Below are 20,972 nucleotides of genomic sequence, written 5' to 3'. Positions count from 1 at the left end.
GAAAATACACTAATGTAGTTAAGGAAAATGTTTCTTTTATATTGACAAAATTGTGTATGAAACTCTTGGTGACTTGGAATTTTACTTAATTTTTGAGCCATGTTTGGCAATGAAAAACAGTTTAAAAAACGATTTTTCAAAATGCCATTAACACTCTGAATTTTTACTTCAGACATTTGGGTTGTCTTTACATTGAAAACCATGAAAATTATGTTTTATACTTTTCCACTTATATTTTAATGCACATGTTAGGCTAATAATTAAAATTATTTTGCAGATACATGGAAAATGTGGTATGTTAAGGTACTGACTCTCAACACTTTCTCAGAATTATTATACACAATCTCTAAGAGATCCTTCCTCTTTTCTACTGCCTTCTCTCAGAAACATTTTAGAATATTTGATTTCTTTGTAAATTAAATTGGATTATGGCTTGATACTTTTCTGAAGATGTTCATGGTTCTGGTGAATTGCTGGACGAGCAGGCTTTGAAATCCTGCTTTCCTTGGAACTAAATGCTTTTGCTTTGCATTTGTATCTTCCTGCAGATACATCCCTGATTATTTTCTCTGAGACCCTGCTAGAGTGAGTGAGCAAGGACTCTGAAAAAAAAAAGGAAAGAAAGAAAAAGGAAAGAGTAAGAAATAAGAAAAATAAGGAGATCAAGAGAAATGAAGCAGAATCTGGAGAGAGATGGTGAGAGAACTCAAACAAGAGAGCAAGAGTGATAGAGAAGGAGACTTTGTATATAGAAGGAATAAAAGGCCTACATGATAAAAGAAAGAAAGAAATTGATGCATTTGAGAGAAATGTAAAAGCACCAGGTTTATTTTCCTCTGTTTCTGATCAAAGATACTACCTGTCCCTTGATACAGACATTTAGATTCAAAAATTCCTGTAATTGTTGCCTAAGTCATACCAAAGTTAAAACAGGTAGAGAACCATTAAATTTATAATTAAGGTTGGTGTTCATCTATTGGGTGAGCTCTGAAAGATGCCAATATGTTGTCATTACTGGATCTCAGGGCGGATCTCATCTGGGGGAATACTGATGTCATCATTTTTCTATGGACATGATGTTCTTTTCCATTTGATCTGCACATTAGAAGTCAAACTGTGTTTTTCCTGGTGGTTTGTTTGCTAGGGTCAATATCTTTGCCCTCCTCACCACAGATACCTTAGAAAAAGCACGGCAAGTGATGAGTCTTGTTCTCACTCTACTCAAGACCTTGAGACATTGTAAGGTTCTGGTTCTGCCTAATGGTGCATTTGGGAGATCTGAAATCTGGTTTCAACTGGCACTAGTTAACTGCAATGGATTTATTGATTCTTTTGTAATTTAACAAAAATGTATCAATGTCTCTTAGGTTATCTGAGTAGGAAAGTTTAGTCCCTGACAAATACATAACAGTATTATAGGAAATAAATTATGAAAACAATTTTGTAACATAGGAAGCTAAGTATTATGATATGTGTTTGCACAGAAAGCCAAGGAAGGACATCAAACCTGGACTGAGGTGATGAGTGCCTTTGTGCATTGGAGAATTACCTTAGTGCCATGGTGGTGGCCAAATACACTTTTAGGAAAACTGTCCCAGACAGAAAGGCACAGAAAGCCTCACAGACCAAATTAAGATACACATGACATGTCACATGGTTTATTGAGTCAATCTGAAGCATACAGCAAAAAAAGGAAAATCTATAGCCGAGTTTAATATACTAGGATAGGTTGCAAATAGGCAGGAAGGATCACGCTACCCAGATCCTGTTGTATATGATGTTAACATGTCCTAGGTTTTTTTTCTCTCTATTTTCCTATATCAATCTTCCCTTTCTTTGAAGATTGATATCAACTTTGAAGAGGTTCAAAGTTAAAGATAAACATGAATAGAGGATGAGACACAGGCAGATGCTCTTGTCCATAGTTGGGACTTGACATAGCCTGGTGAGCAGCTATAGATTTTATCTTTCTGTCAGCCAGAGGGCTAGTGGCCCATATTGAATGTCCATAACAAATAGCCTATTTAAGACCTCATAAGTATGAGTGCTTCATGAATAGCAGCTTCCTTACAAGCTTTATGACAGTTTCATGCTTACTTGGTCTTTCTGTCTCTTCCTGTTTGGTCTGCTTACACCACTGATATTTAAGATGTCTCTCATGCTACTTGTTTCTGTACTTAAATTCATCTCTTCTTGTTTCCCTGATTTTTTTAGTAGAAATAGTTCTTCATAAAAATTATAGTAAGCGTATATTGCAGTTTTCTGAAGGACACTGTAGTTCAGCTTTAGTCTTGAAGGATGAGTGGTAGTGAACCAGGTAAGAAGTAGAAACAGAAGGGGGAAAAAAAGTTTACGAGTTCTGGGTGCAGTGTGGGTGAGACACAGAGCCATGTGCAAGCGTGGCTTTTTCAGGAGCACGGAAAGACTTTTTGTATGGGTGGGGGTGAAATGGGAGAGGGTAGCTGCCAGAACTGATGCCAAATATTAGTTTCCCAAGATGTAAAATGAAGTAATTAAATTAGTAATTTGAAAAAGTTTAAAAACATTTAAATTTGAAGGGATCTTTAGAAATCATCTAGTCTAAATAGCCAGCTTTATAGATAAAATATTTTTCTTTCTGGCTGCTTCATTTATAACTCTATAATTCAGCCATAGGCAAATTCTGTGCTTTTTTTTTGTAACCCAAAAGCATTTTCTCAGCTGATAAGAATAAGTTTTCTTTTTGTTCTAGACACTGCTTGTGGCCAACCGTGGGACTAAACTTCCGTGCCAAAAGTGATTAAAATAGGCAATGAAGTGTTTTGAATGGAATAAAAGGGACTCCCTCCAAATGCTGCCTATGTTTCCCAAAGTCATGCTTTAAATCTGTCACTGGTAACTTATTAATTTGGGACTGGCATTGTCCTTTCTAGTTCCTCTTTTGTATCACAAAGTCCCCAATGTGAGGCAGCACATGGGATCACTAATATCTTTGAACAAATTTGATTGTATGTTGTTTTTCTCAAGAAAGGGGGACTCAGGCAGCAAGAGGATACTGGAACGTGTTGGGGAGGCCAGGCCTAAAGGAAGCTGAAAGGCAGGAAAAATTGTGAAGAAAATGAAGATTGTGATTCTAAGGGCTTTGCTATTTTCCTAATGTAGGGATTGGCCTGACACCATGGGCCTTTTCAGGATTTCCATGCCTTTTATTTGCTAACATGTCCTATGGTTTTTTTCTCCCTATTTCCCTATGTCAATCTTTCCTGCTGATGCTGTGCTTGAGGTCCAAAGATAAGGATAAGCATGAATGGAGGATGAGTGGAGAGATACAGAGCAGATGCTTTTGTCCACAGCTGGGACTTAACAGTGTGGCTGAAACTGTTAGTTCTGTCTTTTGAGATCAGTTCTAGATAGATAGAGCACATTGAGAAAATGAAAAAATAACAAACCGCTTGGTCTTGTCTCACTGTCTTAATTTCTGTCAATTGAAAGGTCTTGGACCCTTGAATTATGTCTATCAATAAGACATACTCTTCTATTTCACTATCAGATGTGAGGTAGGAACAAAGGGTATTGCACAGTCTCTTTGTTTTAACTGTAATGGGCAGTATAGATATAGTTGTCTTCAAAAGTAGGAACATTTCCAGGAAATAAGAAGTATATAAAATGAAGACTGGGAAAACAAAAATATCCACTAATGGTCATACGCAACCTTAATTTTAACTTTACAGTCAAGTTTTGGGCCAGAGAAAAGTAATAGTTATGTATCAATTAAAACAAAGATATCAATTCTCAACAACATGAGAAGACTTGGACAATCTGAGGAGCAAGTAGATACTGGAAATGAATCATACTTAATTTATTTTGTTTTAATTGGGACATCTTCCAAAATATACTACAATCTGATTTAATTATGAACAAAGATAAACTCTACTTCTAGATTCATATAACTAACATCAATTCACTGTTATTTTCTTTATGTTGATTCTTATATGAAAGTTGGGCACCCAGATTTTAAATAGAGATTCATTAAAATATTCTATGGTAATTTTATGGAAAATGTAACATATATTTTAAATGGGAGAGAAAGAATTTTAAGAGAAAATTTGGTATGACAGAAAGATTATCCAGTTTTACCTGTGAGTACAGTAGCAATCACAACTGCTTTATCTTGTATCATTCCAGGGATTACTAGGTATAGTAGAGGTTCTTATTGTTGGAATAATTTGATAGAATGAAAGCAGAATAAAAATAGAGCAAAAAGGAATCTAGGTAATCTCCTCAGATTAAATTAGATTATAATTCTACTTTAATTTATTGTCAAATTCTTTTTTTTTCTTTGAGATGGAGTCTTGTTTTGTCACTGGGCTGAAGTGCAGTGGCATGATCTCAGCTCACTGCAACCTCCACCTCCAAGGTTCAAGCGATTCTCCTGCCTCAGTCTCCTAAGTACCTGGGATTACAGACACGCACCACCATGCCCGGCTAATTTTTGTATTTTTTTTAGTAGAGACAGGGTTTCACCATATTGGCCAGGCTGGTCTCAAACTCCTGACCTCGTGATCCACCTGCCTCGGCCTCCAAAAGTGCTGGGATTACAGATGTGAGCCACCAGTAAAGTTCTTAACGCATCACAACTGAGGACTGGAGAAACTGCTTACAAAAATGCACTTAAATAAAATCATAGAATACTGGAGCTAGAAGAGGTTTCAGAAATCCAGAGCAACTCTTCCTTTTCTGGCAAGGCAGAGTGGCTATAGAGAGTACAGTAGTGGATTAGAGCCTGGATTCTAGAGGTAATCAGCCTGGGTTCAAATATGGCTCAACTTCTCACTACCTTTTTAACCTTGGATAAGTTACTTAGCCCTTCATGCTTCCTGTGAGAGGGAAAAAATAATGTACATCATTAAGTTGTTATGATGATTAAATTTCTAAGTGCTAACCCCTTAAGATGGTGCCTGGTACTTGATGTGTGCTTGATATTATTGAGAACTAAGTTATGCAAGACCTTGTAGACTGAGGTGAAGCTTTGCCCTCAATTCTGAAGGCAAAAGTTGGAGTTTAAAGGGCAAATGAGGAAATTAATTGATGAGCCATTTCTGTTTGAAAAGCAGCTATTTCTAAATCCATACATTACCACCCAAAGACATGAAGTGCACACTGGGGACATTAGTTGGAAGAAGTTTTATAATTTATCTATGTCCTGCCTGTAAACGAATGGCAACACGACACATACGATTTCTTCAACTTCTATACTGGGCCACATCTTTGCCAAGGTAAAGACTATCATATTTAACTATCTACTTGATACCACAATGTGGGATCCTCACAGGCATCTCAAACTCACTGCCACTCTCACATAACCGATTCCTTTCACCCCTGCAAATCCGTAAATTTTAGTAAATTGTTTCTCTAATTGTTTAGCTTAGGAGCCTAAGAGCCATCATCAATACCTCTGTTTTTCTTAACTCACTCTCTCCTTCATCCAAGTGATCATGAGAGGAGAGCAGTCTCCCACCAAGACTGACAGACTGGATATTCAACAATAGTAGGAAGTTGATTTGCATGCAGGACAGTTCGTAAAGCTCTAACAGAGATGACATTGCCAGAGTTTGTAGCACTAAGATTTGCAGTAGCACAATTTGGCATTCAGTGGCTCGTACTGGAGTCCCTTTCAGTGTTAATGTTTTCTTCCTAAGTAGCCTATGTGCCACGAGAACACAGATTCTTCTCATATTACTTATGGACTCCATAGTGTGCAAAATAGATATTTCATTAATTCTTGTATATTGATTATTACTCTCTTTAGAGAATTACAAGAAGTTCAGGTCTTCCATAGGTCAAATATTTATCAATTTACCTCTGTGTTAATTTAAACCTGCATTTAGCTAATATACACAAATAATAAAACTAAGTAATATATGTTACTCAAAATAAGAGATTAAAAACACTTCTTTAAAAATATTAATTTAGAGAATATTTCTTTCTGGATCCTGGAATTACCCAATGAACATATCTGGCCCTTGCTTGCCCAAGTACAATAATGAATAATTGGGACAATATTGTATTTTGTATCATAGAACCAGAAGGATGTGACACAGTATAAGTATTGATGAGATGAAAAAAGAACTACAATAAAGCAGACACCATCTGTAAATTATTTGGTTTATGTTCTTTGCAAAGAATAAATTAAATTAGTTGAGCCTGAACTGGACAAGAAGAATGTTTTACCTGTGTAGTTTCAAAACACAGAGGTTTGTGTAATAAAACAGTTGGGAGAAAATACCAAGGGAGTGCCCAATCAGTGGCTGTAGTAATTAGAATAGGAAAGGAGTTTGTTCTTTGACTGCTGAAAACATCAATTCTGTCTTCTGATTTCTCAGGATTATACAAACATTTAAGGAGTGGTGCATTCTAGTCATAATATGTCAATGTCACTCCATCAGGAGTCTTAGAACTTAGGAGTATTCAGTTGACCACAGCATTCTTGTGCAGCAGTAATAGTTCTGACCTGGAAATTGGTCAGTGTCTATAGCATGTAGTGGCTTTTCTTTGGGGGAACAGAGAAACAAGTTAGGAGGCCATTGCAGTAATCTAGATAAGAGCTGATTGTAACCTGAACTTGAGTGGTAGTGGTAGAACTGGAGTTGTAAAGAAATGATAAGATTGCAGATATGTTTTGAAAGTAGCCAACAGGATTTGTTAAAGGTAAGACATGAGGTGTGTGTGAGAGGAATGAAGGATGATGCTGTCTTTTGATCTATGCAAAATAAAGAGTATGTTGGCAACTACTGAGATGAAGAAGGTTTGTAAATGCAACACATTTCAAGGGAGAAAAAGAGTTCAGTTTTAGATATATAAACTTTGAGTTGTCAGCTAAAAATTCAAGTGGAGTTGTTGGGCAGGCAGTTGAATATGTGAGTGTCAAGTTTGTGAGAGAGCTCTGGGTTGAGAGCTCTAGGATAGAATTTGTAATTAACCAGCATGGGTAGCATTTGAAGCTATGTCATTGGAGGAGATCATTATGGGAGTGAGTCTCTGAGACTCACTCCCATAGGGAGGAAGAGAAACTAAAAATGATGGTGACCACCTCTAGGAAGAAAAATAATAAAACAAGGAAGGGGCATAAGGATTAATGGAGAGAGTAAAATTTTAAGAAGGGAAATATTTGTGAAATTGGAGATCATTTCTTTCCCCAAGAAAAGACTAGGACAAATTGAGAAGAAGCAACCATGCACAATATAATAGAAAAAATTCTGCAGAGTAGGGGGAAAAAAACCCAGCGTTTACAATAGCACATTGTACTCTGTTAATGTTAATGAAAGCAAAGTTAATGAAAGTAGACTCAGATCCATAAATATTCCCAGAAAAATTTTGACCATTGAAGATGCCATCCTATAGCATCCAGGCAGAGAAAATAATTTGTCTATAAAGGAATAAAAACAGGATTTTTAGTCTTTCTCCATAAAGAACAAATGTCAAAAGAATGTTGTTCAGGCAGTTCATATATCCAGCTAAGATTGTGTGTTACTACATGAAGTGTGAAATGACTATGAAAATACCATTTTGACCCCTTATAAAAACAAAGTCAAGTATATCTTTTACTTATTGAGAATCTTACTTCCAAGAACTGTGGTGAGCAATGATACAAGTAAACATAGACATTTCAATTTAATCAGTTGTTACAAAAAAAGACAGCAAGAGTAAGTTCAAAAGTAAACTACACATTGTTAAACAAGAAGCATATTTTATGAAAGTATTCATGTATTTGTAAATATAAACTTAATTCCAGAAATGGATTTGAGATAGATAACATAAATTTTAAAAAATCAGCAAGAAGAGCATAAAGACAAGTGAGATAAATTAATCAGAAGAATATGAAGAATATAAAACTTAGCTGAACTAGCCTCAGAATATATATTAAATGTCATGTATTTTACAGTGGTGGGTCAGGCAACTAGTTCTATGAAAGTCTAGTAAATGATATGAACAGTTTTACAAACAATTGTGAAGATTCATAGGGCCTCTAAGGAAATACGTGTACACACATATGCACTGTCCAGAAGAATCCCAACTATTCCTGGAATTGTGACCTGAAAAAATTTTTTCCACTTAATGTCATGGAGAAATAAGCACTAAATGTAATCAAGAACAATATCCTTGACTTCTTGACGATGTGCATGTTAAATAAATACCCACTACGTTTCATAGAACTGTTTTTTGTTTGTTTGTAGAGACAGGGTCTTGCCATGTTGCCCAGGCTGGTCTCAGACTCCTGGACTCAAGGAATTCACTTGCCTCAGCCTCCCAAAATGCTGGGATTATGAGTGAGAACCACCATGCCTGGCCAGAGCTGTTTTTTTTTTTTTTTAAATAACGTCACTTAATATAGGTTTACAATATGGTGGCAAAAATGAATTACTCTAAGTAATTTTTACCAAAAGCTAATCCTTTCTGATTGTGTGGTTTAATCTCGCTGTAGGTTTTTGAGTGTCTAGAGTGATATATATTCTTCCAGTCATCATTAGTAAATGTTATCTTTCTTAGTTGATACATTGAAAATTATTGAGAAGTGATTTGAGATGATGATCCCTGAAATTTGATAATAAAATGCTATAATTTAGGTTACCAGGGAGATGACATTCTTTTGAGAGAGTCATTGAGCTCAACAAAATCTTAAATGGAAGACATGGTTAGCTGGAATGCTTTCTTGCCCTTCATTGGAGTTAAAGATATGATAATTAACCATTCAAGCATCACCATCATCATCTGTAATTTAATGCTATTAGTTTAAATCTGATAGTATTGACTTGAACGGTCAGAGAAAGTCTCAGCAGACATAATCTAAAAGCAGGCAAAATTTCTTATAATTTTAAAATTTGAATTTAGATAAGATATCATTTACTATGTTTTTGGAAAACGTTATTGCATTTAAATTTACACTGTTCATACTTTTATGGAATAAACATAACTTTGAGTTGTATTTCATAATATATACAACTGCATTCTATTCCATCACATGTCATGTTCTCTTTCATTTTATATAGTTAGATTACTTTTCTGGTCTAAAACATCAGAATAGTACCTTGTGAGATGAAATGAGGGTGTCAGGAATTGAAGTGTATTATAAGCTGGAGTGGAAAAAAGGCATTGTGTATAGCACCCCTCCCTCATGTCAGCCTAACAAGCTCATAAGAATTTCAGCTTGGTCTTTGCCTGTTTGTATCCTGGCCATTGGCTTAAAAATCTTCTGTGTAGTTTGGAAACATTCTATTCCTTGGTGGCTTATGATGTTAAATGAGACCTTACTATGTGTCAGTCACTACCTCAAGGCACCAGGGATGAAGAAATATGTTAGGTAGGTTATGACACTATAACAAAAAGATCCCAAAAGATAGTGGCTTAAACAAGGTGATTATTTATTTTAAAAAGTGGATAAGTGGTACAGGCTTGGTGTAGCAGTGGCTCAGCCAGGTTGGAAATTTAACTTCTTGCTCTTCCATTCTCAGAATGTGGCTTCAATTTTATGGACCAAGAGACCACTCCAGGTCTCATGTTAATTTTGCATTCTAGCCAATGGGAAAGGAGAAAAGCAAGGGGAAGACATGCCCCCTTGCTTTTCTTAGGGAAAACTACCTAAAAAATTACATATGTGACTTGCGCTCATTTCCTATTGCTAGATCTTAGTTACATTGCCACAGCTAAGTGCAAGTGAGGCTGTGAAATTGCTATGGCTGGATGGCCATATTTAGCATAACCTCTGCAGGTTCTATTGCTGATAAAAGAATGGGAGAATAAATATGGTCAGATAACTAACAGACTCTTTCTCATGTGGTGAAGAAATTAGGCATGATCCTTGTCTTAAATTTGGTTTGAAAGTTAGAATTTACTCTTTTAATTCTATTCAGATTCTTTATGCTAGTTATACACCATTTTATTTTGCCTGCCAATGTTGCTCTCTCCTGCAATCTCAAGTTATGGGCATTTAAGTATAAAATAGTATAGAACTTACAATGTATTAACTGTATTTCTTCTATTCAATCCTAGTGGCTCATGTTACTAATTCCCCACATATCTCGTCCAATATCTACTCAAGTTAGCCAAATACTTGTCCCTCATTCTGCTATGAACTCATTTTAGGCAGAGATTCCTAACCAAACTAGAAAACTGTGCTCTGAGCAGAGCCAAGTCCATGGTAAGCATCCCATAAATATTTGATAGATTTTTATTAAATTGGTAATGAAAGTTAGCACAAGAATTGGATGCTGAATAGAGCAAGAAAACTCAATCTGATCCAGTCCAATTTAAATGTAAACTGAGCCTACATTATTTCTACTTTTCACTCTCTCTTCACTATGACATTTATGTGCTTGTTTAGTTTAGGGCTACACATAAGAATGACCATGAACATTTGACTTGGGAAAGGGGAATCAGGAAATTGTTCACCTTCTTGATCATTTTGTCAACCCCTCTTTCCCAAAGGAGACGTTTATGTAGCCCAATAACTTCACTGAGCTGAAATAAAATACATCTTCATGTTTTCTTTCTCTATAATTTCTGTAGAAAATATAATTTGCATTCATTTTTTGGAAGAAAAGAATCTTAAAGAAACTTTTAATTTTATGTGCTAGCATAGGAAATGTAGTTAATAAAAGGAAAAAAGAATGGAGACAAGGAGGAGGGAACAGAGAGAAAGAGAGCAATGATTTTTAAAAAGTTTTTGTTATGCATAGCTACTTATCTTGTGTCATGGATGATAAATGAACAACTAGTAGAATGGTAATACAGTAAATACATTGAAAGCCAATTACTAATGATGTAGGAGCATTAAAAAGCAACTACAGCTGAATTGTAGCAAATCAGTCAGAGTATTAAAAATATTAGATTTATGAAAGAGTGAAGTACTCTTAAAGAACATCTGCAAAATCAAGGATGTAATAATGGCATTAAAGCTGATGAAGAAAATGTTATAAATCACATCATCTGACTTGGAAGTTCTCCCAATACTTGGAATTTTATTTCAAGAGAACCTCTAGTTCTGAACTAAATGCCATAAATTTGAGAATTGTGTTCACTTTTGTCACTTGATCCATTTGGTCATACATTTTGTGTGAGCCTCCATAAAAGGTTTCCCCCTGACCTTAGACTGATAATTACTGTTTGTCTGAGTAATGTCCTTTCCTCTTAAAAAAAAAAAAGTTTACTTAGGTTGTGTTCACACTGTCTTCTCGGCCAGGACTCTTAGCATCTCTGACCTCAGTGCTGCTCTTGTAGTTGATTTGGGCTCTTTGGCTATGACAGTATAACTTTGAAGTTCTTTTAAAATAATGGCACTGCATATGACACGAAACAGTCTTACTTTTTCATTCAGAAGTTGTATTTCTCTTTTGTTGAGATAATGAAACAAACATCTTTTCAAATAAATGTTCATTATAATTCTCAAATGTAACCTTTAGAAATTCATCTCAATTAAATTGCGCAAATGTATTCATATCAAATTTGACTGTAGTGGAGAAGACAAGTTAAAACACAGAATGGATTTATCTAATAGTCATATTTTTTCCTCTCTCTCATATTCATGTTCCAGGCATGAATATGATAATGTTATGTTGTGAGCTAAAGTATTTATAATTAATAATGAAGTAGATACTCTAATAAAATGTATCACCTAAAGAAAAGAACAAGTGTTAATGTGGTGTTACAGTAACAATCTTTTTATTATAGCACAGGCAGGAGGATGCTATATATATATATATATATATATAAAACATACACATACAGATACACAAAAACATAGATGTATTTCTCAAGCATTTAAGATATAGTCCAATTCAGACTAAAGGAACTATTTCTTTCTGCAAAAATGAAGCAGTACTAATATATAAAATGACAGTAGGAAACATTATACAAATTTTATAAAGTAGAAATCATTTCAGTAGCAACAGATACACTTTGAAAAATAGTGTAAGTGGAAAAACAGAGGCACTAACAGCAACTTTGTAAAGGAGTCCTTCTGTTTGTGCTTGTAAATTGCTGATCACCCCAGCAATTCTGGACTGTATTTGCAAGGATTGTAGGCTTTACACAAACCTACGCCTAATTATTATGGGTGTGGAGCTGTCATTATATTGACATTTGTCAAGGTTACCTCTAGAGAAGGTGACAATTGCGTCAAAATCTGGCTCCACCTTTGTCTCAGTGTGAACAAGCTATTTTAACTAATTTGAATTTGTTTTTCTATGTGTAAGGTGGATAAATTCATATACTTTTTAGTAAGTCTTTGTGAGGTTTGAATGATGTAACTTATGTAAACAGCTAGTGACCAGTAGTTTTCCCGTGGATTAATTGCTCTGTTCCCTGGCTTTGAGGTGCCTCTGTCTGCACTGACTGCAATGGGGGTGGCAACAGCTCAGTGGAACAGTCTGCCAGAGAGAAGGTGCCTATAAAAGCAGAAACAAAAACAGCCAAACAAATAATACTGGATTTATGGCTCATTATTTTTGAATTTAACCGTTGTGTTCCTTTTCACCAGTAGTGAAGATAATAGAATCAGAGAACACTAAGTAAACATTTGTTTTTTGTGACTTTTTTTCTTCTTAGAATTTACCCAAATTTTCATAATCTCTGCCTACAGAATTAACTGATTAATTGTGGACAATTAAATGTGAACAAAGAATAATTGTAAATACGATATAATGCACATGAATCAATGGATAGGGTTTTGTTTTGTTAGAATTAGCTCTCTCTTGGGGCTAATATGACCATATTCTGGCTATTAATTTAGCATAAATGGCAAACTGTTTTGGTTTCTGTGGAGATTTTTTGTTCTGGTTTACTGGTATATGACTGTTTCCTCACCTTTTCATTTCCTGTAATAGCACCAAGTACAGTATCTAAATTTTGACTAATATAAATCAAAGCACATGCTTTCCTTTCAGTAAAGTCCTCTAATTCAACACATGTGCAGGATTTTCCTTTTTAATGCATTAGACATCTGTTATTGCTAATGGGGATAAAATGTCACGTTTAAAACAATATGAGTCATTAAAAGCAGTTCAAATTTTAAATACTTTGAAATTATTTATGCTAGAAAAGTTGATTTTTTTTCTTCTGTGGCTGAGTTTTCAAACAAGAATATGCAAAATATGTCAAATGAATATGCACATGAACATGTGAATATGAATTTGTAAAAGCTTTTGGAGATCAAATTTATCAAGTTCTAATATATTCTTTTAGAAAGTAAATATTAAATGTTGCACAATTTCTATGCATCTTCACATGCACACGCACACACACACGCACTGGGGCTAAGTAGGAAGCAAAACTGTTTACTAATTGTTTAAAAATCTGGAATTTCATTAGAAATGTGACGAGTATTAATGACTAGTCAATAAATTACTTAGTGTTAGCAAAGATTACTGTTATCTGGGGGAAGGGGGCTGTGTGTGTGTGTGTGTGTGTGTGTGTGTGTGTGTTTGTGTGTAAAGTATAGATTAACTGAATTGTTTTTTAGATGAAACATCATAACATTTAGTCAAAATTTCCATTTCGGTGTCAGAATGAAAGCGCATATTTGTTAAATGGTTTTCCTTTAGAATTTTAAAGTCTGAGTATTTAATAGTAAATTTAATCCTTATCTTTCTAATTAATTTTAACTTCCTCTTTTGGGAAAACTGTCAGAATACATGCTTTGTTGAAGACAGATTTATAAATGAAAATTGATCTTTTCCCAAAACAAATGATCTCTTTTATATAAAACAATACCAAAACTGGGAAACTACTCTAGGCTGTTAGAAGTCAGGATACTGAATATCCTTGCAAGAAGAGAGGGGCAATGATTGGAAGAGGGCCTGTAGTGTGCTGGTAACGTTTTACTTTCTAGCATCCAAAACAAAAAAAAAGTTACAGAATATAACTTCTAAGCATCTTAAATAACTCCTTTAAATATTTTAGAGTTAAAAAGGCAAGAGTTCTCACCTAGGTAACTAGATCCTGCTCTTCAACTAAGAGTAGACATAAATTGTACTGTTGTGTTGCTCTTTTTAAATTTAAAATAGCTTTATTATTTTTCTGATTACAAAAGGATGGCCCTGATTACAAACCAGGAAAACACAAATGAGCACAAAAAATGATCAATCCCCTTCTAGCATATATAAAATAAACATTTACATTTATAGATATAAAAACATGCATATACATACACTTACACATGTTCCAATATGAAGCAAAAATAAAATTATGCCTTACATATTGCTTTATAAAATACTTTTTTCTCATCAATTTTTGGATTTACCTTTTTGTAGTACAAAATATTTTGAGAAATCATCCTTTTAATTGATGCAACAATTTTAATTAAGGACATACTTTTTTAGACATCTATGCTGTTTTCCATATTTATAATATTTTATATTATAAACAATACTGAGGTGCATGTTTTGTAGTGCCATCTTTGTGCATGATCTTGATTATTTCTTTAGGCTAAATTCCTATAAGTGAAATCTTTGTAGGGAAGTTGTAAGAATACACAAAATGTCATAATATTATAAATATGACTTCGATCTTCCTAATCAGAGCCAAGGTTCAGAGAGCATTCTTGAAGCCCTTCTTGATATGGTAAATTATTTGAACCTCAGATACTCTTGAATATCCCTAAGAGAAAACAGTCTTACTCCCAAGAAAAATTCTGTTTTTCTCATTGAGTCAATGACCCTCATCTAATCAATGAGTGTTCTGTAAGTTTTCAGAATAGCAATTCCAGACACTTTCATTTCTACCACTGTCTGGCTGTTGGTCTTAGTAGTTATATTTAGACCTGATATACATATGTAGTGCCAATGTTTGGTGAAGACCTAGCAAAATTCCTGGGCTTGTTTTCAGTGTGTAGAAAAATACTGATGCTCACTTAAATACCTGTTTTGGTTACAATAGATGGAACATTCAATAATTCTTATTATTAAGACATAAATTCTTCAAGTAAAAGACATCTATTACTAAAAAAGAGTAAAACTATCTAGCAAATTATGGAGGAAAAGGAAGAAAAGTCAACCCTTTCTAAGGTTTGAGCTAGGAATAAAAACAATTTACAGGCCAGGTGTGGTGGCTCATGCCTTTAATCTCAGCACTTTGGGAGTCTGAGGCAGGTGGATCACTTGAGGTCAGGAGTTCGAGACCAACCCGGCCAACATGGTGAAACTGCCTCTCTAATAAAAATACAAAATTAGATGGGCATCGTGGCAGGTGCCTGTAATCCCAGCTACTTGGGAGGCTGAGGTGGGAGAATTGCTTGAATCTGGGAGGCAGAAGCTGCAGTGAGTTGAAATCATGCCACTGCACTCCAGCCTGAGCACCAGAGTGAGACTGTCTCAAAACAAAAACGAAATCAAACAGAAAGAAACCACTTTAAATATCCACAATTCATTCTGAAATACACGTGAAGGCACTCTGATGGAAATACTTTTGTTTTGCATGTTTCCATGTATGTGAATCATACAAATAGCATGGAGCAGGGGGATTGTTGAATTGAGAAGCAGAAGTTCTGAGGGTGTTCAGTGTAAGGACCCTGAGATTTGGATTGAAGTATGATGCATGTATTCATGTGCATGTAATTTGGGAAGAAGTTGTTGTGTTGTGTTATGTAATGCTCTGAGTTTGGAGCCTTTTTCAGCCTGTTTTATGTTAACTTTAGAAGCAGTTGACTGAATTTGATGAAATGTAGTATACTAATAAAGGGTATGAAATTTAATTTGTGGTTCTGTCATCTAAAACAAAATGGCATCCAATATATATTTTCTAACTGAACTCATCTGCTTTAATTTTAATGGGCTTCGGTGAGATTAGGCAAATAAATAGTGATGAAAGAAATAGCATGGCTTGTTCAATAAGATCTACAATTAACAAAACCACTACTTGTCAAATGCTTGTTAACTATACTCACCACATTTTTTTGGCCGAAAATATGAACCGATGGTCAGAATATTTGAAATTGGGTATGTTTCCCAAATTGGAAACATTTTAGTAAATTTCAGAAGGCTCTTTACCATCAACCCTCAAATGAGCCACTTGAAGTTGAATCAAAGATTTGAAAAGAAATGGGATATTTAATAATTCTTCTTTTAACTTTCTAGGCAAAGAAAGTTAAAATACAAAAAATGTATTATATAAAATGCTACATATGTAACAAGAGTATGCATTTTTAAATGTTGAGAGATTATTTGCAAGTTAAGGCCAATTTTATCTTTGCACAAACTCTTTTTTAGATTGCAGGTAAACCTAGACTAAAGAATACAAAGCTTTCGCCATGATATTGTATAAAGCCACTAATGTTAAATTGCAAAAAAACAGAAAACAAAAAAAATCTGTTTGTATAAAGAGGATAGGTTAGGTGTCAAATTTTTAAAGACTTTGTAAATGGCACATATAACATAGGATGTCCAAAGACACACTTAGGGACTCATATTGCCTCTCTGATGCACCAAGAAGAGGCCTTTCTGTTTTCCTCTCTGATTCTGTGGGAGTCAGGTAGAAACTTCTTAACTTTTTTGAGTAGGCAGAGATGTATATCTCAAGGAACCTACAACAAAGCATGGCATATCCCCTCATTTCCAGTTGAACAGGCTGAGTGAGTTCTAGGTTTTCAGATTTCGTATCATCCTAGATAAGGTAGTTTATTTATTCAAAAATAAATTCCCAGAGGATTTACCAAATGCATGGTCACCTTTTCATATAAAAAGCTTTATATGCAAATTTAAGAGTTTTGTTTGTTTGTTTTAAGATGGAGTCTTGGTCTGTCACCCATGCTGGAGTGGAATGGTACCATCTTTGCTCACTGCAACCTCTGCCTTGCAGATTCAAAGGATTCTCCTGCCTCAGCCTCCCAAGTAGCTGGGACTCCAGGTATACTCCACTGGGCCTGGCTAATGTTTGTATTTTTAGTAGAGACAAGGTTTGCCATGTTGGTCAGGCTGGTCTTGAACCCCCAACCTCAAGTGATCTCCCTGCCTCTGACTCTCAAAGTGTTGGGATTACAGGTGTGAGCCACCAGACCCGGCCAATATTTCAGGGGTTTAGCATTTACAGTGATTTTCCTGGCTACCAAAGATTGTGATTCCATATACCAAGGACCAGAAGCTTTACCTTTAAATTTATGTGTTCAAAAAAATGAGTTATTAAGACAGCAACTTAGATTGGGCACAAAATGTCATGCTACTTAAAAGATTTTTACTCTATTTAAGAGAAGCAGGACAGGTATTTCATATTCCTATTCTATGTGTTCTCACGAGCCCTTAACAGAGGCTGAATTATCATTTTGTCCTGCACACACATTCAACCTTGAAATAGCATAAACAATAGCAGCATCAGCTAAATATTTATATTGTGTGAGGTGCTGTACTAAGTACTTATATGATCTCTTCTGAGTCTTTAAATAGTTCTGTGTTTATGATTTCTACTTTACAAATTAGTATAAGTAGTTTTAAGTTTTAAGATAGTAATCTAATTTAGCAAGCAGCAGTATTAGGATATGCAAATACTACAAATCCGTATTTGAGAATGTAGCTGACCAAGAAGGTCAGCGCAGCCCAAGGAACCCAGAGTCAAGCACTCAGTTCTTGGCTATATTCTTTAGGATCATAATGGAAAAGTAAGTCTCACTTTTTATTCCAGAAACCATGTAATACTATGCACAAAATGTTGGTTTCACTTTCATGAAACACTTAAAGAAGAATTACAATAGGACAGGATATGAGTTAAGTATCTGTGAATGGATCATTAAAGCTAATGATAATTTATATTTCCATGGTGTTTTATAGGTTCAAAGGATTGACATAGTAATTACCTGATTGTCATAGTAATTATTTGATTTATTTTCATTTTTAAATTTTATTTTAAAATAATTATAGATTCACAGGACTCGGCAAAGAATAAGGACAATTATTCATTTTTTTACCACAATATTTCTACTTAAATATAATGATCATATAATCATCACCAAATAATCTTAATCTCTCAGAGTTTGGTCTCTGAAATCCTTGTCTGGGTGTAAAATTTACTTGGCTTCACTGTTTGTTATCTGATTGAGCTTGGGAAAATTATTTAACTTCCATATTCCTTGGTGTCCTCATCACTATGGAAATAACAATAGAGTGTATATCCTAAAATTTCTATGAGAACTTTACAAGTTTAACACAGTGTTTACATATAAAGGACTCAGCACAGTGTTTAGAACATGTGCTGTCATAAGCTTTCAATAAAATTGTTATATTATTACAGATATTACTACTTATTTTTATGGATAATATTTCATTCAGAACCAATAATCCAATGATTTTGTTGTTCTCCTTGAGACCCTTTCTAGTTTCTCTAATATTTCACTAAACTCTGGGATTCAATATAGCCAATCACCTTAAGATCTAGCCAGTATCAAATATAGATTTGTATTTTACTATCTTCTGAAGAAGTTACAAAATTATCTGCAGTAAAATAATAGTGCTGCCATTCATTCGTTCACTCATTCAAATACGTTTAGATGATGTTTTTTCTTCTATTGTTCACCAACTGTTTGATCTATTTCCAAATTCTCATAGATGTTTTTCTTTTCTTTTGAAAACTGGAAATCATAAAAAACCTATAACAGCTGCTTTGAGGTCATCTACATTTGTTGGCTGCAGGTGGAAATCTCCTTCACAGAGCCTGAAATAGAAGGTTGTAAAATTTGGCCTTTGAGGGAGCCAGACCAAACCAGCCTTTTGTATAATTTATCATCCACAGAACGTGTTAAGGTGCTTTTGATCTTTGAAGGCAATATCTTTCAAAGTGATATGGTGCTTATATGTGACCATTGGTCCTTTTTGGGAATCCCAGTATCTTGCTGATTTCAGTAGTGAAGTGAAGGAATTTTTAAGATGGTACACTGATGACTCGGTTTAATAGAGAGAGTCTAGAACTTGTGGAAATCCAATTGTGAAGATCAAATGAGAGAAAGTATGTGAGTGGTGCCTTGAAAACGGTAAAGCACTAAGCAAACCTAAGGCAGTTTATTATAATCATTTCCATCTTGCCATATTTGTTAAATTCTTGATTTCACAGCATAGTGAATGTTCCGTGCCTTCTGCCAAATTAAGGGGGGGGATTCTACCAAATATTTGCCATAAAATGTGTTTTAAAATACATTCATATTTTTCTTTGCATTTCCTTATACAGCTTTAAGAAATGTGCTATAGACACAGAACTAAAAATTTGTTGTCACAGATAATGTGAAAATTTATAGGCTTTGGTTTATAGAGACTTAAAGAAGTTTTTCCACCTTTCTGGTATTTTATTCCTGTCACTTTGCATTGCTTCTTTTCTTTCCTTCTCCTCCTCCGCCAGGTTTGGTTTTAAGCTTTGGATTCAAAGAAACCCCAAAGTCAAAACAAAATGGTCAGAACTGCTGACTCTTGTTTTGTAACCTTTTTTGGTCCAATATTCACAGGAAGAGAGGGTGCTGACCAGAAATTGGGCCTAACTTTGCCCAAAATGTTGGCAAAGTTCTGGAACCTTTGAGTGAACTTGTGCCAAGTTAATGATATATAGCAAACTTCACCAGTTTTCCAAAAACATTTAAAATATAATTTCATGAAATAATATCATCCTGTAAAATGTCAAGTTAGTACTCAACATTCAATACTAATCTGCTAGTTCTTTTTGATAAAAATAAAATAGTCTAATTTATATTTTCTATTAAATAGAGGCTCTTTTTAAAGTCTTAGGTATATTTCGAAACTGCACATGTAAAATGTACTTGTGGCTTCATTACCTTAGAAGTTTTCTTTGAAGATCTGTAATTAAGAAAAAAGGTCCTCTAAAATCATGCTTATCTAGTTTCGTCTCACAATTTTTATAGCCATGTTATCACTTTCCAAAGACTGTTTCATAATGGAGAGGCTGACAAATCTGATAATAAACACGAATCCAAGGGTCTTAATTGTAGTATAAGTCTGCATGTAAGAACTATGTATACTAACAGAATATTTGGTTCAGTTTCCAGCACTTAATTTTGCCAAAATCTGCTTTCACATTGGGCAACTAACTGTAAAAGATGATCAGCTTAAATGACTCCCTGTTGTTGGTAAGGGTTTCTGTTTATTTTTAGATTCCTCAGAAAGCGTAATTATGTCCTTCAAATATGATTTCATTTGGATCTTTTTATGACTTACTTGTCTGAATACCAATAGTAATCTGATAGCTATGGGGAACTTGGTTTGAAACCAAAAGGCAGTAGAGAGTATATAAATAGATCGCCTCCAAGCAACATCTCAGATGGTGTTCAGATTCTAAATGTTCTACATGTTCAAATGACTTTCAGATTTCAAAAACAAATTACTTTAATTTTCTAGAAGTAATGGACACCATTAGGTCTTTAAAAAAACTGATTGAAGTTATTAAAAAGCCAATATCTACTCATATTTCTATCCATGTTGGTTTAGGAGATAATAAACAGTAAAACTATTTTAATATAATGGGTGTTACATACAAAAACCCTTGTATTAAAAATTAGCTGGGCATGGTGACATGTGCCTGTAATCCCAGCTACTTGGGAGGCTGAGGCAGGAGAATCACTTGAATCAGGGAGTTGGAGGTGGCAGTGAGCCAAGATCGCACCACTGTACCCCAGCCTGGCAACAGAGTGAGACGCCATCTAAAACACACACACACACACACACACACACACACACACACACACACAACTCTTGTATTACAGGTACACTGATTTTATGGATCTAACATGAGGAAAACTAAAGTTAAAATAATGTGTAGAAAAGTCAAGGGTCAGAATATGGAGGTATTCTCTATTTAAGTTCAGGATGTGGATCATTTTGTCTTATCTCTATTGATATTTGATGAAGGGAATAAGTCAATCCCTTTATATGTGTCTCTGATCCTTACCTGGCTTCAAATTACTCTGACTAAAATTATTATGAAAATATCTTAAAAGACTGCATTTGAGACAGTTCCTA

This window comes from Callithrix jacchus, chromosome 11 (genome assembly GCF_049354715.1).
Source record: "Callithrix jacchus isolate 240 chromosome 11, calJac240_pri, whole genome shotgun sequence".
In the NCBI taxonomy this organism is placed as follows: domain Eukaryota; kingdom Metazoa; phylum Chordata; class Mammalia; order Primates; family Cebidae; genus Callithrix; species Callithrix jacchus.
The sequence above is the reverse complement of the archived record's forward strand: the minus strand, read 5'-3'. Positions refer to the sequence as shown.